This window comes from Mesoplodon bidens, assembly GCF_964165515.1.
Source record: "Mesoplodon bidens genome assembly, chromosome: 10".
In the NCBI taxonomy this organism is placed as follows: domain Eukaryota; kingdom Metazoa; phylum Chordata; class Mammalia; order Artiodactyla; family Ziphiidae; genus Mesoplodon; species Mesoplodon bidens.
The window spans coordinates 34,663,445-34,686,359 of record NC_138172.1 but is presented as its reverse complement, the minus strand read 5'-3'; the positions used below and the strand labels follow the sequence as shown (position 1 = coordinate 34,686,359).

Genomic DNA, 22,915 nt, shown 5'->3' with positions numbered 1-22,915 from the left:
ATAAGCTGTTTAACTGCTCCATACCTCAGTTTGTTGTCTACGTAAAGTGAACTTTACAGCATTGACTTCATCCTGGGTATGTACTTAGCATGTGCTAAGTAATGTTTGTTGAACTTTCCCTCTATCTCTGTAGGTCCCACCCCCCAGTAAGGGTGCTTATTAGACAGTTTAGACTCTTGGTAAATGAATGACCAAAAATATGCAAACCATCCTATTAAGCATGATGTTACATTGTATGTTTGCATGGGTGCATGTGTGTTTATAACCTGTGTGTAACACAGGCACACACAAGGTTGTCACTGATTGGTTTCCCAATGTAGCAAAACCCATTTCTAGCCTTTATTTTCTACCCCCAACACCTAATCACAGCCGGGGGCAACCAAGGCTCAGAGAAGCTGACAGATCTGATCAGGCTCATACAAGTTATACGTGGTGGAACCAGAATTTGAACTCCCAGCTCACCCTCACCTGCCCAAACCCATGCGATCCCTCAAGTGTTTGCTGGGTAAGTGCTAAGTAATCATTCTCATCCAGATGTGACTTTTCCCACTGATAGGTATTTCTTTGTCTATTTATGTTCTTCAGCCTATTTTCTCTTACTCCAGGGATGAGTATGCTATCCAATATGGTGGCCATAAGCCACACATGACTATTAAATTCACATTTAAGTTAATTAAAATGAAATAAAATTCAAAATATAGTTTCTGGATCACACTAGCCACATTTCAAGGTTTCAATAGTTACATTTAGCTCATGGCAACCATATTGGCACAGATGTATAATATTTTCATCGTGGTAGAAAATTCTATTGGACGATGCTGCTCCATGGTCTACCTTCAATAAATAACAGCCAAGGTGCTGAGTTGTTTTTTTTTTTTTTTCCTGACATACATGGTAATAGCCTTATAGTTTTTATAATTTATGAGACATTGGATAAGCAGTTGGTAGAAGAATAGTAGTTACACTATAAAAAGATTAAAGTTTGATTTAATTGACTTTATACTACATGTTGGGCTGCATTAAAAGTGTTTTCTAGGAGTTGTCTCATGTAATTCTCATAGCAGCCCATTGAGATAGAAGTTATCACTTGTCCCTTTTTATAGGGTTGGAACATCACCTGCTCTTAGTCCAGTGGAGAAACATGGACCTACCTAACACCAGTCCGTTGCACTGCCTCCCTCAAAAGTCATAGCAAGTTTTCAAAAAGTATGAGTTGTCAGTAATTATTCTGAAGGCAGAGCCTGCAGAATTCTCTGTTCTAAATTTAAATGGAACTGAGCCATAGTGGATGAAAGAAGTCAGGTTCTTTTCATAGTGCCTGAGTGCCTCTGGTTCTTAAAAGAAACCAGCTTGGCAACTGAGCTGAAATTTTTTCTAGGTTTTAAAAATCATCTCTGGTCCTATCACTACCAATGAAAATGTTGACAGCCCACCAAAAAAGATCATCTGATGTTCAAAAGCAGATCAGAAACAAATTATAGGAAAAACTGCTTGTATCATCAAGGTTTTTAAAACTACTGATCTTAATGAAAATAAAATGAGCCCTACTTTATGCAAGAAGCCTAACAACTGTTTGCAAAAATATTGCAGGTATTTTGCTGGGTTTCCCTCCCCATTCTCTCCATACCCCAGTGTACCTAGCTTAAGGATGGGCTTAAAGGATGGGATTATATATCGTAAACACTTATTCCCTGTAAAAGTCATTTAAAAGTTTTAGCTTGGACAAGATGCCATGAAGTCTGCATTATTCTTACTAACCTACACAAGATTCATGTCAGCCATTTGGGGCTAGAATTTACCTTTAAGAATTTTACAGGCTTAATCCTAATCCAACAAAATAAATATAAAAATAGTTCCTAGATTCTTAGGTGGTGTTAAATTTTCTTCAGAATAACTAGTGTCCATACAATTGGAATGGTGACCAGTTACTCAGGTGTTTTGTTTTAGACAAAAATATTCCTGAAAGTGTGCAGCTCAGTGCTGGGCATATAGCAGGGATTTAATAAACATTTGTTATCCTCTGACCAGGTTTTGATTGGAATTACCTAGGACTCCTATATGAATTTACCATCACTGCAAGGGTCTCTTTTTCCTGTCAATATTTAGGAAGAAGGTGCCACATGAAAAGCAGTAGAGTTTACACATTGTTCACATCTCTGAAGTTTTGTCCTGAGTGTCACTCACACTCCAAGTCGGAAAATGTTCAATTCAGAGAGCTCAGGATGGACCCCAAAGGAAAGCGATGGTTTGATAAGGAAACACGGGCTTTGGGATGTAGACAGGGATATTAATCAAAAGTCACATTTGTTTGCAGCACTTTTAACTACTCAAGGAATCTTGAAATGACTTAATTCCTGGTTCAAACCCCTGCCTCAACCCCCAGGTAATCACAAGAGTGATGAAAAATACGACATGCTCCCTTTCTTTTCCTAAGCTCACTTTAATCTTGATCTTTGAAAAGCAAGTGGTTTTCTTGTGCAAACAGCTTCATAGCAATGTCAAATCTGGCACCCACCGTCTCTGCTGAAGGGGGAGACTTGGTACAAAAGGCTCAGTGCTCAGGGCCTGGGCTTTGAAATGACTCCAGCTGTATTGCCAATGCAAATGCAGGAGGAGAAAAAATTACTGGAACAAATTGAAAGGTTATTCAGACTGGAATTTAGAATCTCAATAAAAAAGGCTTTTATAAGCCAAAGCCCTCAAAGTAACCAGATCATTTAAAAATACATCTTTTCTGCATTAAGTGTAGTGTGACAGCTGCATTAGAAATGCTGCAGTCCAAGTGTGTTTCTTAAATATTTTTAACTGACTTGAAAGGACAGCTAAAATCTTCTATTGGGGGGATGCTGGATCCCCAGTCCATAAATAGTTTCCATTTCTTTATTTTTTCCTACTTTTTGATACCTGGTAAATGGGTTTTTGCCCTTCCCCTCTATCTGTTGCTTGCTGCGGGCTCAGTGATGTCCATGGGCTATGTGTCTTGATAAAAAATTTTTAAGCGAGTTTTTTTTTGTTTTTTTGTTTTGACTTGGTAGAGGACAGTCTTCTGATCACCCACTTGTTGTTGATCAGAAATATCACACAGCTGTACTGAGGTTGAATCCCTTTAACAAGAGGTGTTTAGGCCAGAAGACACAAAAAAACCTCACCCAGTGTAGGGCAGTGACCCAACCGTGAGACTCCCTTCCCATTGTTTAAAATCTCTTATTACATTATCTTGAGAAAGAAATGACCCAAGTCTGGTTGTTACTGATGTGAATGGCAGTCCCCTCCAAACCCCACACCAGAAAGTTCTATTTTCTTGAGCCAAGTGGAAGATTTTTTTTCAAAGGAAACATCCCTGAGAGATTGGAGAGTGAATTGAAGTCAAGGCAACATGCATTTCCTATGGGCTTCCAGTGTTCTTCGTACTCTGCTAGGCACAGGGCTGCCATGGACCCTGGCACAGCCCCTGCACTGTCACTTGTACAGTGTACAGGTCTTCCTACCTGTTTCTTTCTAAATATGGATCAGTCTACAAAAGACTGAGTCACTGTTTTTAATTTGTGAAATATTTCAAAGGTACTGAATACCCACTACCTGGAATTAGCAAATAATCACATTTTGCCTTATTTATTTCAACTCTTTGGCCTTATTTTAAGTCCTCACTTCCTTTCTCCTTCTCCAGGGGTCATGTTATTTCCTTTCCCAGGCAAAGTTAGCTCTTAGTGCTGCCAAATTTTATTGTTGGTATCAGTGTCTCAGGAATCATATTATTGAAATAGAGTTATAAAGTAACCCTTTCCAGATTCCACACCCCTTGAGAACAAAAATTTGACCTTTTTCAGCTTATTGTCTCCCCACCCCCTGGTGACATGGCTAGCACTGTAGTTGGTCATTGTGAGTTTTTTGTTGTTATTGTTTGTTTGTTGTTTTGAATGAGTGAATGACTCCATAGTTGAAAAATCAGTGAACTTATGAGCTTCAGAGAACACGCAAGCAGTCTCTCTTCTCATTGATGGCCAATACTTTTAATGAGTGTTTTAGCACAGGATCATAGATTTATTTAATTCAACAGTCTGAGCCTCCCAAATAATGTTTCTATAACTAAAACCTTTGAATTAACCCTGTTTGGATTATCTAATATAATTATAAAATAATCGGACATCTTCCTGGGTACAAGTATATAAGTTGCTTCAAGTAATGTGCTGATCCTAACTTAATGAGTTTGCTATTTGGTATGAGGATTTGTGTCTAACAACTATGGTCTTGCTCAAACCTGACAATGACATTGTCCTAACCAAGCACTTCAGTGATAATAAAGCTCACCCTTAATAAAGTGATGATGAGATGATGACCACAGCCCCTTTTCTCATCATCTAGTTCTCATGCCTCTTTCAAGACAGCATTGCTAGCTCATTCATTTGTTTTAAGCACTATCCTGTTCACACACTATAAAACCAAATCAACTAGAACCTCATTTGCACATTTAAGTCCAGTTCTTCCATGGATCCAGTGTTCCTTTGACTAGTAGCATTCCCTTCAAGACCCAGGACTAAATAAATCAGCTTAGCATTTAAGTACCAAATTCCATCTACCTCGCTCGTTTTATTCACATTTCTCTGCATCTCATGATAAGGTCACTGGTCCCCTATCTTCCAGACTCTTCCTCCACACATCTACTTATACACTCTGTTCCTCTGACAGGAAGGCCCTTTTTAGTCAGGAGATATTTCATTTCTATATCAAAGAGACCCCAAAAGCACCATGACTCAGTAAAGCTAGACATTTATTTCTCTTTTACACAATAGTCTAGAGGTAGTAGGTAGTCCGTGGTGGATAGGCTGCCCTGCCCCATGAGATTGTCCAGGGACTACAATTCTTCCTCTCTTTTTACTTTACCATCTCCTAGGATGTTTTCCTTAAATGCCTGGTAGAAGATGGGCTGAGAATGGAGAAAGAGACAGGGCTGTCGAGAATGTATGTTGAATCATTTTAGATGCAAGATCCCCAGATTGTACATATCATTCCCATTCCCATCCTATTGGCAAGGACTGTGTCACATGGCCATAACTCACTGTCAGGGAGGCTGGGAAATGTAGCCTCTAGGCTGGGAGCCATGTGCCCTGTTAAAACCTGCAGGTACGTGGGATGGCAGAATGGGTTCTATTACTAAAAGAAAGAAGGGGAGTCGGGAGCCTGGATTCAATTATTAGTCTCTGTATTATCTTTCTACCGTTTTTGTCTCTAGAAACCCCCATTTACTTTACAAAGCTAAACTCAAATATCACTTTCTTCTAGCCAGTCTTCTCTGATCTTATCACATCTGCTTGTTCCATAGTCCTCCGAATGGAATATCAACTCTCCCTTCTCTGAAATTTCAAAGTTCTTGTACCTATTATGGAGTTTGGCACATTTTAGCTATATACATATTAAAGATAGTTTGTCAGGAAATATAATGTGGCCAAAAAGGAAAAGATAGATGTATGCTATTGATTAATCTTCCTTCATTGTTTTATTTCATATACAAAGATTGTAGAAGACACAGTCTTTATTCTGTATTTCTAGAAGTGGTGTATGCAGAAGACAGTATTCAATAATGCTGGTAATGATAACATGGCTTTATTCAATTCACTGATAAATTATAATTTAAGGAATTACTTAGAAACAAAATTATTGTAAAAGATTTTCAAGTAAACAAAGTTTATGTCCTAAGTTTCTACTGAAAAACTTTTAATAATGATGTTTAAACAAAACAAAACAAAACAAAAAAAGACCCAGGACTGCATTATTTCATTGTATCCAAGTTAAGCTGTGTTTTAACACACAGAGATCACTCCCCCCATTTTCTTCAGCTAACATGGAGGTTGAGTAAAACCGTGCACTTGCTCCGTTTCTGGGACTGACATTTCAGCAGAAGGTTTGCCTAGGGTGCTTCGCCTCCGCCATCTTCAACCATGAAATAAGTAACGCATGACGTTGCCATATTTGACAGGTGCCAATGCTTGCCTAAAGTTATATATCAGTCACCTCTTTTCCTTCCAGAACACCCTTTGGAATGCAAGTGGGTGGGCTGACATTATTAGTAGTATGATTAAAATCTGTCTATTAAAATGTTATCTATTCACAAACTTTGGTGCTTGGACTTCTGTTAGTTTCTAATCACCCATGACCCTTGGCAGGTTGCCATTGACACCAGCTTCCCTTGAGTGACAATACCTCTGGGGACTGACCCTTTTCCTGAAGTGCTGTGTGTTTGGTTCTCTTAGAAAGTGTTCTGGTAACTGATTTTCAGGGGCACGGTGGGAACTGACGCTCTCCAGTTTTAGACCCTTACTCTCAGGGTGAGGAGCAGTAGGAGGCTTTGATAACTTTTAAAGCTCACAGAGGGAAATATTTTGCACTGACTATGCCAGAATCCCATGCTCTGTGGGCAACATAATGGATTTCATTCAGAGCCCTGCACAGGCCATCTGTCATGATATGGTTGGGAAGCTTTCCATCAGCTACTGTGAGTTCCATCACTCTGTTTTCTACCTCCGTTTTTGGCTTCTCCATTCTTGGTAACATTTTATGAAGCAGCCAACCATCCAGATAGGGATTTCATGCTCTGCTGCACTATTGCACGAGTTATTTCTCTCACAAAGGCCTCCTTTACAAAGTTCTTAATCTAAGTAATACACAGAAGGTATATTATGGGGTAACAAGTGAAAGGAGGCAAAAGCCAGCAACTTCCTGAAAATTGATGTCATTAGAGCATTTCCATGAAGACCCAATGATTCATTAGGGTGAGTCCAGGCAAAAGCCCCATTCCCAAAACATGTGTAATGAATTCAGACCTAATTGGCCATGGTCCAGTCCAGTTCTAAGGGGGACATTCTTGGCATTTTGGAGGTCATAGGAGAGATTTTATTTGAAGCTTGTCATGTGTGTTTCCCACATGTTCTATTTAAGTTTGTTTATTACATTCACTGGATGTGCCCATTGACTTTTTTTTAAAAAATAAATTTATTTATTTTTGGCTGTGTTGGGTCTTCGTTGCTGCACACAGGCTTTTTCTAGTTGTGGTGAGCAGGGGCTACTCTTCGTTGTGGTGTGTGGCTTCTCATTGCGCTGGCTCTCTTGTTGTGGAGCACAGGCTCTAGGCACGCAGACTTCAGTACTTGTGGTTCGCGGGCTCTAGAGCACAGGCTCAGTAGCTGTGGCACACAGGCTTAGTTGCTCCACAGCATGTGGGATCTTCCCAGACCAGGGCTCGAACTCATGTCCCTTGCATTGGCAGGCGGAATCTTTTTTTTTTAAAATAGGTACATATAAAATTCAGTATTATTTTATTATTGGCTTGTAACTTTTCTTTTTTTTAACATCTTTATTGGATTATAATTGCTTTACAATAATGTCTTAGTTTCTGCTTTATAACAAAGTGAATCAGCTATACATATACATATATCCCCTTATCTCCTCCCTCTTGCGTCTCCCTCTCACCCTCCCTATCCCACCCCTCTAGGTGGACACAAAGCACCGAGCTGATCTACCTGTGTTATGCGGGTGCTTCCCACTAGCTATCTATTTTACATTTGGTAGTGTATATATGTCCATGCCACTCTTTCACTTGGTCCCAGCTTACCCTTCCCCCTCCCCATGTCCTCAAGTCCATTCTCTACGTCTGCGTCTTTATTCCTGTCCTGCCTGTTCAGAACCATTTTTCCTTTTAGACAACATATATGTGTGTTAGCATATGGTATTTGTTTTTCTCTTTCTGACTTCACTCTGTATGACAGTCTCTAGGTCCATCCACCTCACTACAAATGACTCACTTTCATTTCTTTTTATGGCTGAGTAATATTCCATTGTATATATGTGCCACATCTTCTTTATCCATTCATCTCTTGATGGACACTTAGGTGGCTTCCATGTCCTGGCTATTGTAAATAGAGCTGCAATGAACATTGTGGTACATGACTCTTTTTGAATTATGGTTTTCTCAGGGTATATGCCCAGTAGTGGGATTGCTGGGTCATATGGTAGTTCTATTTTTAGTTATTTAAGGAACCTCCATACTGTTCTCCATAGTGGCTGTATCAATTTACATTCCCACCAACAGTGCAAGAGGGTTCCCTTTTCTCCACACCCTCTCCAGCATTTATTGTCTGTAGATTTTTTGATGATGGGCATTCTGACTGGTGTGAGGTGATACCTCATTGTAGTTTTGATATGCATTTCTCTAATGATTAGTGATGCTGATCATCCTTTCATGTGTTTGTTGGCAATCTGTATATCCTCTTTGGGGAAATATCTATTTAGATCTTTTGCCCATTTTTGGATTGGGTCGATTGTGTTTTTGATATTGAGCTGCGTGAGCTGCTTGTAAATTTTGGAGATTAGTCCTTTGTCAGTTGCTTCGTTTGCAAATATTTTCTCCCATTCTGAGGGCTGTCTTCATCTTGTTTATGTTTTCCTTTGCTGTGCAAAAGCTTTTTAGTTTCATTGGGTCCCATTAGTTTATTTTTGTTTTTATTTCCATTTCTCTGGGAGGTGGCTCAAAAGGATCTTGCTGTGATTTATGTCATAGAGTGTTCTGCCTGTGTGTTCCTCTAAGAGTTTTATAGTGTCTGGCCTTACAGTTAGGTCCTTAATCCATTTTGAGTTTATTATTGTGTATGGTGTTAGGGAGTGTTCTAATTCATTCTTTTACATGTAGCTGTCCAGTTTTCCCAGAACCACTTATTGAAGAGGCTGTATTTTCTCCATTGTGTATTCTTGCCTGCTTTATCAAGGATAAGGTGACCATATGTGCATGGGTTATCTCTGGGCTTTCTATCCTGTTCCATTGATCTATATTTCTGTTTTTGTGACAGTACCATACTGTCTTGATTACTGTAGCTTTGTAATGTAGTCTGAAGTCAGGGAGCCTGATTCCTCCAGCTCTGTTTTTCTTTCTCAAGATTGCTTTGACTCTTCGGGGTCTTTTGTGTTTCCATGCAAATTGTGAAATTTTTTGTTCTAGTTCTGTGAAAAATGCCAGTGGTAGTTTGAGAAGGACTGCATTGAATCTGTAGATTGCTTTGGGTAATATAGTCATTTTCACAATGTTGATTCTTCCACTCCAAGTACATGGTATATCTGTCCACCTCTTTGTATCATCTTTAATTTCTTTCATCAGTGTCTTATAGTTTTCTGCATACAAGTCTTTTGTCTTCTTAGGTAGGTTTATTCCTAGGTATTTTATTCTTTTTGCTGCAGTGGTACATGGGAGTGTTTCCTTCATTTCTCTTTCAGATTTTTCATCATTAGTGTATAGGAATGCAAGAGATTTCTGTGCATTAATTTTGTATCCTGCTACTTTTCCAAATTCATTGATTAGCTCTAGTAGCTTTCTGGTAGCATCTTTAGAATTCTCTCTGTATAGTATCGTGTCATCTGCAAACAGTGACAGCTTTACTTCTTCTTTTCCGATTTGGATTCCTTTTATTTCTTTTTCTTCTCTGATTGCTGTGGCTAAAGCATCCAAAACTATGTTGAATAAGAGTGGTGAGAGTGGGCAACCTTGTCTTGTTCCTGGTCTTAGTGGAAATGATTTCAGTTTTTCACCATTGGGAACGATGTTGGCTGTGGGTTTGCCATATACAGCCTTTATTATGTTGAGGTAAGTTCCTTCTGTGCCTGTTTTCTGGAGGGTTTTTATCATAAATGGGTATTGAATTTTGTCAAAAGCTTTTCTGTATCTATTGAGATGATCATATGGTTTTTCTTCTTCAATTTGTTAATATGGTGTATCACATTGATTGATTTACATATATTGAAGAATCCTTGCATTCCTGGGATAAACCCCACTTGATCATGGTGTATGATCCTTTTAATGTGCTGCTGGATTCTGTGTGCTACTGTTTTTTTTTAGAATTTTTGCATCTATGTTCATCAGTGATGTTGGCCCGTAGTTTTCTTTTTTTGTGACATTTTTGTGTGGGTTTGGTATCATGGTGATGGTGGCCTTGTAGAATGAGTTTGGGAGTGTTCCACCGTCTGCTATATTTTGGAAGAGTTTGAGAAGGATAAGTGTTAGCTCTTCTGTAAATGTTTGATAGAATTTGCCTGTGAAGCCACCTGGTCCTGAGCTTTTGTTTGTTGGAAGATTTTTAATCACAGTTTCAATTTCAGTGCTTGTGAATGGTGTGTTTATATTTTCTATTTCTTCCTGGTTCAGTCTCAGAAGGTTGAGCTTTTCTAAGAATTTGTCCATTTCTTCCAGGTTGTCCATTTCATTGGCATATAGTTGCTTTTAGTAATCTCTCATGATCCTTTGTATTTCTGCACTGTCAGTTGTTACTTCTCCTTTTTCATTTCTAATTCTATTAATTTGGGTCTTCTCCCTTTTTTTCTTGAGTCTGGCTAATGGTTTATCAGTTTTGTTTATCTTCTCAAAGAACCAGCTTTTAGTTTTATTGATCTTTTCTATTGTTTTCTTCATTTCTTTTTCATTTATTTCTGATCTGATCTCTATGATTTCTTTCCTTCCGCCAACTTTGTGGTTTTTTGTTCTTCTTTCTCTAATTGCTTTAGGTGTAAGTTTAGGTTGTTTATGTGAGATGTTTCTTGTTTCTTGAGGTAGGATTGTATTGCTCTAAACTTCCGTCTTAGAACTGCTTTTGCTGCATCCCATAGGTTTTGGGTCGTTGTGTTTTCATTGTCATTTGTTTCTAGGTATTTTTTGATTTCCTCTTTGATTTCTTCAGTGATCTCTTGGTTATTTAGTAGTGTATTGTTTAGCCTCCATGTGTTTGTGTTTCTTACATTTTTTTTTCCTGTAATTGATATCTAGTCTCACAGCATTGTGGTTGGAAAAGATACTTGATACAATTTCAATTTTCTTAAATTTACCAAGGCTTGATTTGGCAGGTGGATTCTTAACCACTGTACCACCAGGGAAGTCCCCCCATTGCTTTTCTAATTTCTGGATGAAGGTCAGATAAAGTAGTCAACTCAGGCTCATTATACCATCAATCCAGTGCCTCAGTGCAAAAGACATGTACACCCTCGTCCCTATATATGAAAAGGATTCACAGAGCAGCCTAGGATTTGAATGGCAAGGAGACCCTGGTTAAGATTGGCACTGGTTTTTTTGCCAGAGAAGAACCCTGACTCAGTCTTTCAATTGGAGAATTTTCTTTGCAGTCCTAGTATCAGGGTGTGGCTAATATTTCCAAAGCTTACATGGAAGCTGTATTATAAAAAAGCCTTTGAGTGAAGGCATTTCTCCATAGGATTCTTGCAGACGTATTGAATTTCCATTGTCCACTCATCTCAGAATTTCACCATGTGGGGTAGCTGGAGTGAGTGGGAAATTCAGGGGCACACTGCTACCTGAATTTTAATATGCTTTTTTGACTTTAGCAGGGAAGTGAGAAACAGTGAGTAGCATGTTCTATTTGTCTATCAGAGGAACCATTCATCTGATGGAAAGGCTCTTCCAAATCCTGTTTTCATTTCCTTTTTTCTGTTGAAGTCAGATCCCAGCTATAGTAATCAAGGCTTTGGTGTGTGACTTCAAGTCCACCTGTATCCACAGAGAGGCTATAGATATACATTGTTTAAAGCTTTGAAGTATTGTTCATGTTGAACAATGAACAAGGGTTATGTTCTGAAAAGCTAATTGTTTATTTGAGGACAAAAGTAAGAGATGTGGGAGACATAACTTAAGGAGCTCAGGGGCCTTATCTTCTTTGCCTCAATTCCATTGAAGAACATATAAAACAATCAAGTGAAACTTTTCTGGGTTTGCAACGGGATAATTCATTCCAATTCACTGACCTGTAATCTCTGAGTATAAGAAGTAATTGTATGATATCACGTTATACATGCAAAGGTCCTATCTGATTTGATGGCAGGCCACCACTGTTTTGCCTATGTGTTCTAGTAAAAAATGGAAATTTCAATTCAGTGAGATAAGTTTTAAGGTTTAGATTAGTAACAGTCTGTAGAGCTACCAAAGACAAAGTGACAGAAAAATAACCCAAATAAACACTTCTTCGAAAGGATGGAATTGAATAGGATCCTTTTGATTGGAAACCTTGGGATTACTGCCAAAGTGTACTTTGGGTTGTTTATAATAGGTATGTGTTGATTGAGCAGAGACACATGAAAGCTAAATACCCCCAGCCTTGTCCCAAGTATGTGGGAGGTAGAGGGCTGGGGCTAAAAAGACAGATAACTAAGGTTTTTTTTTTTTTTTTTTTTTTAGAGAGAAAAATGCTTTCAAATGCACATTTATAAGTTAAGCCATAAATTAAATGCCCACATCCCGGGAGACCCTAGAATTTCCTCTAACACCTGAGCTCATGGAGGAGGAGTAAGGTCTTAACAAGCTTACACAGGCTTTTAGTTACTCATTTAATTTCCACCAGCCCAGTCTGGTTTTGACTTAAATCTTGGGTCTTAAGTTTCCCTCCTTTTTTGGTAACTCCATCAGTTAAAAAGACATGTTGTTATTTGAAATACCAAATGTATCTCTTTACTTAGGTATATTTCTATATTTTATGGATGTTACATTTAAAATTCCCAAAGAAAATGTGGTTTAGAAGAGTTCATTTCTACAATAAACAAAGTAGAATAAATGCTTGTAAATTAATTTTTTTAAATGCCACAAAGATTTAAAAGTGAAGAATAAAATATCTTAAAAATAAAAAGACATGTTTTAGTTTTCCACTAATCCTGCTATAATAAGATGAGACTAATTTTAAATAACTGTTGTTTACATCTATTTAAATTAGCTAGGACATCCAAAACTGTGTTGAATAAAAGTCGCAAGAGTGGACATCCTTGTCTTGAAATGCTTTCAGATTTTCACAATTGAGTATGATGTCAGCTGTAGGTTTGTCATATATGGCCTTTATTATGTTGAGGTATGTTCCCTCTATGCCCACTTTCTGGAGAATTTTTATCATAAATCAGTGTTGAATTTTGTCAAAAGCTTTTTCTGCATCTATTTAGATAATCATTTGGTTTTTATTCTTCAGTTTGTTGGTGTGGTATCACAGTGATTGATTCGCAAATATTGAAAATTCCTTGCATCCCTGGGATAAATTCCACTTGATCGTGGTGTGTGATACTTTTAATGTATTGTTGGATTCGGATTGCTATTCTTTTGTTGAGGATTTTTGAGTCTATGTTCATCAGTGATATTGGCTAGTAAGTTTCTTTTTGTGGTATCCTTGTCTGGTTTGGTATCAGGGTGATGGTGGCCTCATAGAAAGAGTTTGGGAGTGTTCCTTCCTCTGCAATTTTTGGGAACAGTTTCAGAAGGATAGGTGTTAACTCTTCTCTAAATGTTTGATAGAATTTGCCTGGGAAACCATCTGGTCCTGGACTTTTGTTTGTTGGGAGTTTTAAAATCACAGTTTCAATTTCAGTGCTTGTGATTGGTCTGTTTATATTCTCTGTTTCTTCCCAGTTCAGTCTCAGGAGATTGTACCTTTCTAAGAACTTGTCCAATTCTTCCAAGTTGTCCATTTTATTGGCATACAGTTGCTTGTAGTAATCTCTTATGATCCTTTGTATATCTGTGGTGTCAATTGTAACTTCTTTTTCATTTCTGATTTTATTGATCTGAGTCCTCTCCCTTTTTTCTTGATGAGTCTGGCTAAAGGTTTATCAATTTTGTTTATATTTTCAAAGAACCAGTTTTTAGTTTCATTGATCTTCACTATTGTTTTCTTCATCTCTATTGCATTTATTTCTGCTCTGATCTTTATGATTTCTTTCCTTCTACTATCATTAGTTTTTGTTTGTTCTTCTTTCTCTAGTTGCTTTAGCTGTGAGGTTAGGTTATGTATTTGAGATTTTTCTTGTTTCCTGAGGTAAGATTATATTGCTATAAACTTCCCTCTTCAAACTACTTTTGCTGCATCCCATAGGTTTTGGATCATTGTGCTTTCATTTTCATTTGTCTCTAGGTACTTTTTGATTTCCTCTTTGATTTCTTTAGTGATCCATTGGTTGTTTAGTAGCATATTGTTTAGCCTCCATGTGTTTGTATTTTTTACAGGTTTTTTTTTTCTTTTAGTATATTTCTAATCTCATAAAGTTGTGGTCAGAAAAGATGCTTGATGTGATTTCAATTTTCTTAAATTTATCGAGGCACACTTTTTGGCTTAACATGTGGTCAATCCTGGAGATTGTTTCATGTGCCCATGAGAAGAATGTGTGTTCTGCTGCTTTTGGAGGGAATGCTTTGTAAATATCAATTAAGTCCTTCTGGACTAATGTGTCATTTAAGGCCTGTATTTCCATATTGATTTTCTGTCTGGATGATCTGTCCATTGATGAAAATGCAGTGTTAAAATCCCTCACTATTATTGTGTTAGTGTCGACTTCTTCCTTTATGGCTGTTAGTATTTGCCTTATATATTGAGGTGCTCCTATATTGGGTGCATATATATTTATAATTGTTTTATCTTCTTCTTGGATTGATCACTTGATCATTATGTATGCCCTTCGTTGTCTCTTATAACAGTCTTTATTTTAAAGTCTCTTTGTCTGAAATGAGTACTGCTACTGCAGCTTTCTTTTGATTTCCATTTGCATGTATACCTTCTTCCATGCCCTCACTTTCAGTCTGTATGTGTCCCTAGGTCTGAAGTGGGTCTCTTGTAGACAGCATTTGTATGGGTCTTATTTTTGTATCCATTCAGCCAGTCTGTGTCTTTTGGTTGGAGCATTTAATCCATTTACATTTAAGGTAATTATCCATATGTATGTTCCTATTGCCATTTTCTTAATTGTTTTTAGTTTGTTTTTGTAGGTCTTTTTTCCTCTCTTCCTCTTTTGTTTTCTTCTCTTGTGGTTTGATGACCATCTTTAGCGTTGTATTTGGGTTGCTTTTTCTTTTGTGTGTGTGTATCTATTGTAGTTTTGGGGTTTGCTGTTCCCATGAGGTTTTGATATAGCAGTCTATATATGTGCAAGGTTATTTTATGTTGCTGGTCTCTTTCCTGCCTAGAGAAGTTCCGTTAGCATTTGTTGGAAAGCTGGTCTGGTGGTGCTGAATTCTCTTAGCTTTTGATTTCTCCATCAAATCTGAATGAGAACCTTACTGGTTAGCATATTCTTGGTTGTAGATTCTTCGCTTTCATCACTTTAAATGTATCATGCCACTCCCTTATGGCCTGCAGAGTTTTTGCTGAGAAATCATCTGGTAACCTTATGGGAGTTCCCTTGTATGTTATTTGTCATTTTTACCTTGTTGCTTTTAATATTTTTTCTGTGTCTTTAATTTTTGTCAGTTTGATTACTGTGTGTCTCAGCATGTTCCTCCTTGGGTTTATCCTGCCTAGGACTCTGTGCTTCCTGGACTTGGGTGACTATTTCCTTTCCCATGTTAGGGAAGTTTTCAGCTATTATCTCTTGAAATATTTTCTCAGATCCTTTCTCTCTCTCTCCTCCTTCTGGGATTCCTATAATGCAAGTGTTGGTGTGTTTAATGTTGTCCCAGAGGTCACTTAGACAACACAGTCCTTCTGAGTGCCCAGAGAAAGGAAATGGGACTGGTGAGCATCTTGCTTTAAGTGGAATACATCATTTAGACTAAAGGTTCCAGGAGAATCTCTCTATAGGAGTGATTTTAAACTAGTAATTAGAATATTCAGTATAGCCACGTTAGCAGAACATACATTCTTCTCAAATGCATGTGGAACATTCTCCAGGAGATCACATGCTAGGTCTCAAGACAAGTCTTAACAAATTTAAGAAGATTGAAATCATACTAAGTATCTTTTCCAACCAGATTGCAATGGACCTAGAAATAAATAGCAGAAGGAAAACTGAAAAATTTACAAATATGTGAAAACTAAACAACACACTTTTGAACAATGAGTGGGTTCAAATAAAAAAAATCAACAAGAAAATTAGAAAAAAAACTAGAGTAAGGGGCTTCCCCGGTCGCTCAGTGGTTAAGAATCTGCCTGCCAATGCGGGGGACACAGGTTCGAGCCCTGGTCCGGGAAGATCCCACATGCTGCAGAGCAACTAAGCCTGTGCATTACAACTACTGAGCCTGCGCTCTACAGCCTATGAGCCACAACTACTGAGCCTGCATGCCACAACTACTGAAGCCCCAACACAGCCATAAATAAATACATAAATTTTTTAGAAAAAGAAAATATCTAGAGTCAAACAAAAATACAACATGCCAAAACTTATGGGATGCAGCAAAAGCAGAACTAAGAGGGAAGTTGATAGTGCTAAATGCCTATATTAATAAAGAAGAAAGATGTCAAATAAATAATTTAACTTTACACCTCAAGGAACTAGAGAAAAAAGAAAAGAAGCTAAGCTGAAAGTTAGCAGAAGAAAGAGCAGAAATAAAAGAACTATAGAATAGAAAAAAAAATCAATAAAGCTGTTTTTTGGAAACTGTTTTTAAGAGCTGTTTTTTTCAAAAAGATAAACAGAATTGACTTTTAGCTGGATTAGGAAAAGAAGAGAGAAGACTTAAGTAAAAGCAGAAATGAAAGAGGACACCTTACAACTGATGCCTCAGAAATAAAAAGGATCATAAGAGACTACTATGAACAGTGCCATCAAACTGAATAACCTAGAAGAAATGAATAAAGCCCTGGAAACATACAACCTACAGGACTGAATCATGAATAAAAAGTCTGAACAGACCAAAAACTAGTAACGAGATTGAATCAGTAATCAAAAACTTCCCAACAAAGAAAGACCAGGATTAGGTAGGTTCACTAGTGAATTCTACCAAATATTTAAAGAGGAATTAATGTCAGTCCTTCTCAAACTCCTCCCCAAAAATGAAGAGGAATGTACACTTCCAAATTAATTTTATGAGGCCAGCATTACCCTGATTCCAAAACCAAACAAAGATTCCACAAGGAAAGAAAACAGCAGGCCAATATTCCTAATGAACATTGATTTAAAATCCTCAGCAAGGGGATTCCCTGGTGGCACAGTGGTTGAGAATACGCCTGCCAATGCAGACGACACAGGTTCGAGCCCTGGTCTGGGAAGATCCCGCATGCCACGGAGCAACTAGGCCCGTGAGCCACAACTACTGAGCCTGCGCGTCTGGAGCTTGTGCTCTGCAAAAGAGAGGCCACGACAATGAGAGGCCCGTGCACCGCAATGAAGAGTGGCCCCAGCTCGCCCCAAGTAGAGAAAGCCCTTGCACAGAAACGAAGACCCAACACAGCCAAAATAAATAAATAAATAAATAAATAGAGAAGCTTTCATTAAAAAAAAAAAAAATCCTCAACAAAATACTAGCAAACCAAATTCAACAGAACAGTAAGAGAATTATATATCATGATTAGGTAAAAATTTAGCAGTGGAATGAAAGGATGAGTCAACTTATGCAAATCAATTAATGTGATATGCCACATTAACAGAATGAAGGATAAAAATCACCTGATCATCTCAATAAATATAGAAAAGGCATTTGTCAAAATTTAACTCCCTTTCATGATAAAAAATTGTCAACAAATTAGGTATAGAACATAAGTCAACATAATGACATCCTTATATGACAAACCCAAAGCTAACATCATACTCAATGGTGAATAAACGAACGCTTCTCTTCTAAGATCAGGAAACAGGTTAGGATGCACATTCTCACCAGTTCTGTTCAACATGGCTCTATCAATAGATGTCCTAGCCAGAGTAATTAGGCAAGGAAAAGAAATAAAAGGCACTGAAATCAGAAAGGAAGAAATATAATTATCTCTGTTTGCAGATGACATGATCTCATATGAAGAAAACCCTAAAGACTTCAAAAAAAAAGAAAACTATTAGAAGCAACAAACAAATTCAATAAAGTTGTAGGATATAGAATCAATACACAAAAATCAGTTGCATTTCTGTACACTAACCATGTGCCAACAATCTGAAAAGGAAATTAGGAAAACGATCCTTAGCAATAAATTTAACTAAGGAGGTGAAAGACTTAGATTATTTCTCTCTCCTCCTTTCCCTTTCAGATGCTACATAAGGAATTGTAAACTTGTTAAACAGAGCTTCTGTTTTAATGAAAGAAATAATAGGGAAAATTTTGATAGTAAGAGGAGCTGCCTTGGAGGGAAGCCATAGTATAAAAAGAGTGAGGGTTCTGGACAGTTTGGCTCAGATCCTGACTCTGTTACTTACTAGTTGGTTGCCCACAGGCAAGATTCTAAAACTCTCAGTGCCTGTTTCTTCATCTGTAAAATAGAGATCATCATCATAATAAAATCTACCTTTATTAGGTGGGTTTTTTTTTTCCTGTTGTAACAAATTACCGTTACTGCAAATGTAGTGACTTAAAACATCTCAAATTTATTAATCTACAGTTCAAGGTCAAAAATCTGACATGGGTCTCACTGGGCTAAATTCAGTGTCACCAGGGCTGTATTCCTTTCTGGAGACTCTAAGAGATAATTTGTTTTCTTGCCTTTTCCAGTTTCTAGAGACTTCTCCATTTCTTGGCTCATGGCCCCTTTTCATCTGCAAAGCCTGCAACGGCCAAATGAGTCTTTTTCAGATCACAGCAGTGTGACTCTGACACCCTCTTCCGCTTTCAAGACCCTTGTGATTACATTGGCCCAGGGGGATAATACAGGATAGTCTATTTTGAAATCAGCAGACTAGCAATCTTAGTTCTATCTGCAACTTTAAGTCCCCTGTGTCCTGTAACAACATAATCACAAATTCCAGGGATTAGAATGTAGACATCATGTGGGGGTGGGCCAGCAGCATTATTCTGCCTCCCACACTATCCCATAGGAATGTTGCAGTGATTAAATGAGATGACTCTTATAGTGGCTTAGAACAGTGCCAGTCACATAAGCAAATGCTCAGTAAATGTCAGACCTGACCCCATTATGTCAGACTGTTTAATGAATTCGTTTTGCAGAGGGGCAGACTGTCTTGAGGAAGAATCTGATGCTACCTTGTTCACTGCTGGAAGGGATGATAAAAGGATGTAGATAAGAATAAGAGCCAGTTCCTCCTTGAGTCCTGCACTTTGCTTTCCAAAGCCAAAGCTAAGATCTGAAATCCCTTTGGGATTACATGACTCTACAGAAAGCATGTGGTTTGTACAAAGCCAATTTTATGAGTCACAAGAATGAAACAAACTGGGCAAGATCCAAATAGATAGTGTTATTCTCACAGCAAAGTGGCCAATAGAAAGGTGAAGAGCTACTCTGCCTGGAATCCCATTTTATGAGCCTGTGAAGGAGCTGGAGTCCAGGGTGTAGTTAAGATAATGGACACTGGAGTTGGAATTTTTTCTCTTCTCTTCTCACTAGTTGGGAGACCTCAAGCCTTTGTTTCCCCATTTGGCAGATGTGGAGAAAAGTAGTGCCTACCTTAATATGAGATGAACTAACACAGTTGAAATGCTTGGCACAGGGAAGGCCTGGCAGTAAATGCTAGATGTGAATAGCTCTGGGATGTTTTATATGCACTAAGGACCTCATTGAAAATAATTAGAGTTGAGACAGCCATTCTCTCGCTAATCTGGGGCCAAACTAGAGGGATTCTGAGCATTATCTTAAAAATCCTATTCTCATGTAGTTAAACCTTAGAGTGAATATTTATTCTATTAAATATCCCTCCCCAGATTGCATGATATGTAATTAGGAGATGAAAACATTGTCTGGAGAATGAACATACACTGCTCACGTTTTACACATGCGTTGATGGTTTTTGAATCTTCCTTGTGGGGTGGAGGCTGGATTTGTTGCTTGAAGTGTATTATGACAATTTGGCCAAGGGACAGACAGCAGAAAGCCATGATTTCTTGGTTGGAAAGAGATATGTTGCAGGACCTGGATGCAGCAAAAGTAATCCCTTGTCTTGGGCTGTTTTCATCCCACAGTGGGAATAACTGAAGATAAAGACAAAGATGATGGAAGACAAGGTGATATTTTAATGTCTCCAGGCCTAGATACAGGAGTGCTATTGTTTGCAGACAGCCTTTGTTCATACATGTGAGATTAGCAGTGGCATTGATTTATTCAAGATTACAGTTCAGAAGGAAAGTCTTCAAAGCTGAAGCTCTTTCATTCATGGAGCATGTTGTACTGACTTTGGGACGGAGGTGGAATGGTGCTGTGCTCTGTGAACAAGGCATCTCTCTGAGAGAGCTGTCTTAACAGGATGGCTTAGAGAACAAGCCTTAGAGTCCACTTTTTTTCTGCTTCTTAGCTACACTCAGGATTCCTTCATAGGCTTGGTGCACCCCAAGATTCTTTAGATTTCTAATGGTGAGAGCAGTGGCCATGCTTGGAAGGTGGAAATTGGACAGGTTAGTAGGTTTCACCTAGAGCTACTGTGATTCAGTCCCACTCTTCCGGGTACCCAGATATGTTCACACTTTTAGCAAAAATATTTGCAACCATAGCTTCTTTCCTCACTAGGCCAGCTTTTTACCTGTGGATCATTTATACTTGTTGTCATGAGGATGATGGTAGCACTGGGTTATCACAAATACTGTTAACTTTAAAAATAAAAAGCAAAAAAACCTTTATTTTGAAATAATTTTGGATTCACAAAAATGCAAAAATAGTGTTGAGTGTTCCCCATGTACATTTTCCCAACTTCCCCTAGTGATACAATCTTACATAGGCATAGTCAGCTAACTTTTTAAAGACCTTATCTGTTGAAGGTTTCAAAATATTTGTGATAAGGTACAGAAGATTTGTGTTCAGTTCTGTGATTTTTTTTGCCCAGTGACCACTCCCATGTGAGTGGAAGAGAGAGAGATCAAGTAGATCAAGTAGAACCTACCAACACCTTGAGAGCCTCCCTTGTCATGCCTCCTTCCAGTCACTGTGTCCCCCAAACATAATTGCTTTTCTGATTCTATCACCATGGACTAGTTTTACCTATTATTGAACTTTATATTAATGGAACCATCTGGTATATACTCTTTCATGTTTGGCTTCTTTTGCTCGATGTTATGTCTGTGAGATTCAATGGGAGTTGTAGTTCCTGTGTGTCAACACTTGATACTCTCAATGTTTTTAATTTTAGCCATTCTGGGGTGTGTGTGTGTGTGTGTGTGTGTGTGTGTGATTTTAATTTGCATTTACCTGATGACTAATATTGATTGGCTCTTCATACGTTTATTATCTATTTGGATATCCTCTTTTGTGAAGTGCCTAATATTTTTTGCCCATTTAAAAATTAGTCATTTTTAATTGATTTTTAACAGTTGTTTATACATTCTAGATGCTGGTCTTTTATTGGATATATATATACACTGCAAATATCTTCTCCCACTATGTGGCTTCCTTTATCTCTCTTATGATGCTGTCTTTTGATAAAGTTTACTGTATCAATCTCTTCCTCTATGGATAGTACTTTTTAATGAACAGTTTAAGACCTATTTTCCTATGACAAAGGTGGATGATATTCTCCATGTTATCTTCTAGAAGCTTTATTATTAAGCTTCATTATTAAACTTTGTTAGAAGTTTAATTAAGGTTTATTTTTCCCCACGTAGATAGTCAGTTGTTCCAGCAACATTTATGAAATAAGCCTTTCCTCATTGTATTGTAATAGCACTTTTTTAAAAGTAGGGTTTTTTTCTAGATATGCTGATTTTATGCTCTTGGTCTATTTGTTTAAGCTTGTACCAATTCCACTCTATTTTAATTACTTGAGCTTTATAAGTCTTGATGTTTGGTAGTGTAAGTCCTCTAGTATTATTTTGGTTCTTGAAAATTGTCTTTTCTCCTGTTGGTTGTTTACATTTCCATAAAACTTTTAGAATCAATCTGTTGATTTCTACAAAATAACTTGCTGGTACTTTGATTGGGCTTGAGTTGAGTGTAAAAATCAACCAAAGGAGAATTGACACATCTTTACAATATTGAGTCTTCCAATCCATGAACTGGGTCCTTCCCTTCACTTATTTTCTTTCCTTAATAGTTTTCAGTTTTTTGTGTCGGAAGTCCTACACATACCTTTTTAGAATTATTAACAGGTATTTGAGGGCTTTGCTGCAGTTATAAATGATACAGTTTATGATATAGCTTTTAATTTTTGTTTGCTAACATATGAAAACAAAATTGTTTTATATTGACCTTGTGTCCAGTGACTTCACTTAAGTTCACTTATTAACTCTAATTGTTAATAATCTATATATCCTTTTTGATTTTCTGTGTGCAAAATCATTTTTTTTGTTTGAATAATGACTTGTTTTATTTCCTTCTTTCTAATCTGTATGGCTTTTACTTCTTTTATCTTATTGCCTGGCTAGGACCACCAGTACAATTGCAAGGATAGGATTAGCAGATATGCTTATCTATGATCTCAGGATAAACACTTTTAATGTTTTTACCATTAAGTATTATGTTGCTGGTGGTTTTTATACATATTCTCTTTAAGGTTAAGGAAGTGATATTCTGTTTGTAGCTTGGTAAGAATTTAGCTGAATGGGTGTTGAATTTTATCAAGTGCTTATTTTGCATCTATTGAGATCATATTTTTTCTTCTTTAGTTTTTTTTTTGATGCTGTGAATTACATTGTTCAATTTTCAAATGTTAAACTAACCTTACATTCATGGCATAAAAACAACTTTGTCATAATATGCTAAGTATTCACGTTTCACTGAATTTGATTTGCTGTGATTTTAATATCTCTGAGTCTTTGTTCAAGAAAGATACTTCTTTTTTTGTAATGCCTTTTTCCTTTTTTGTAATGCCTTTCTCAGCTTTATGATCAGTAAGCTGGCCTCAAATTGAGTTGGGCAGTATTTTTTCTTTTTGTGTTCTCTGGAAGGATTTGTCTAAGATTGCTATCTCTTCCTTAATTGTATGTAAGAATTCAATGTTGAAGCCACAAGGAAGTGTAGTTTACTTTGAGGGGAGATTTTTCATTATAGATTCAATGACTTTAATATATGTAAGGCTATTCCTATTTTAAAATTTCTTTTTAGATCAG

At 37.4% G+C, this 22,915-nt stretch overlaps 1 protein-coding gene across 1 annotated transcript in view; it reads left to right on the top strand.

The window, feature by feature from the left end:
• CACNA2D3 (calcium voltage-gated channel auxiliary subunit alpha2delta 3) overlaps positions 1–22,915 on the top strand; it is a gene marked incomplete at both ends in the record, with an annotated part of 788,351 nt that overhangs the window by 461,792 nt on the left and 303,644 nt on the right. The window lies entirely within an intron of this gene.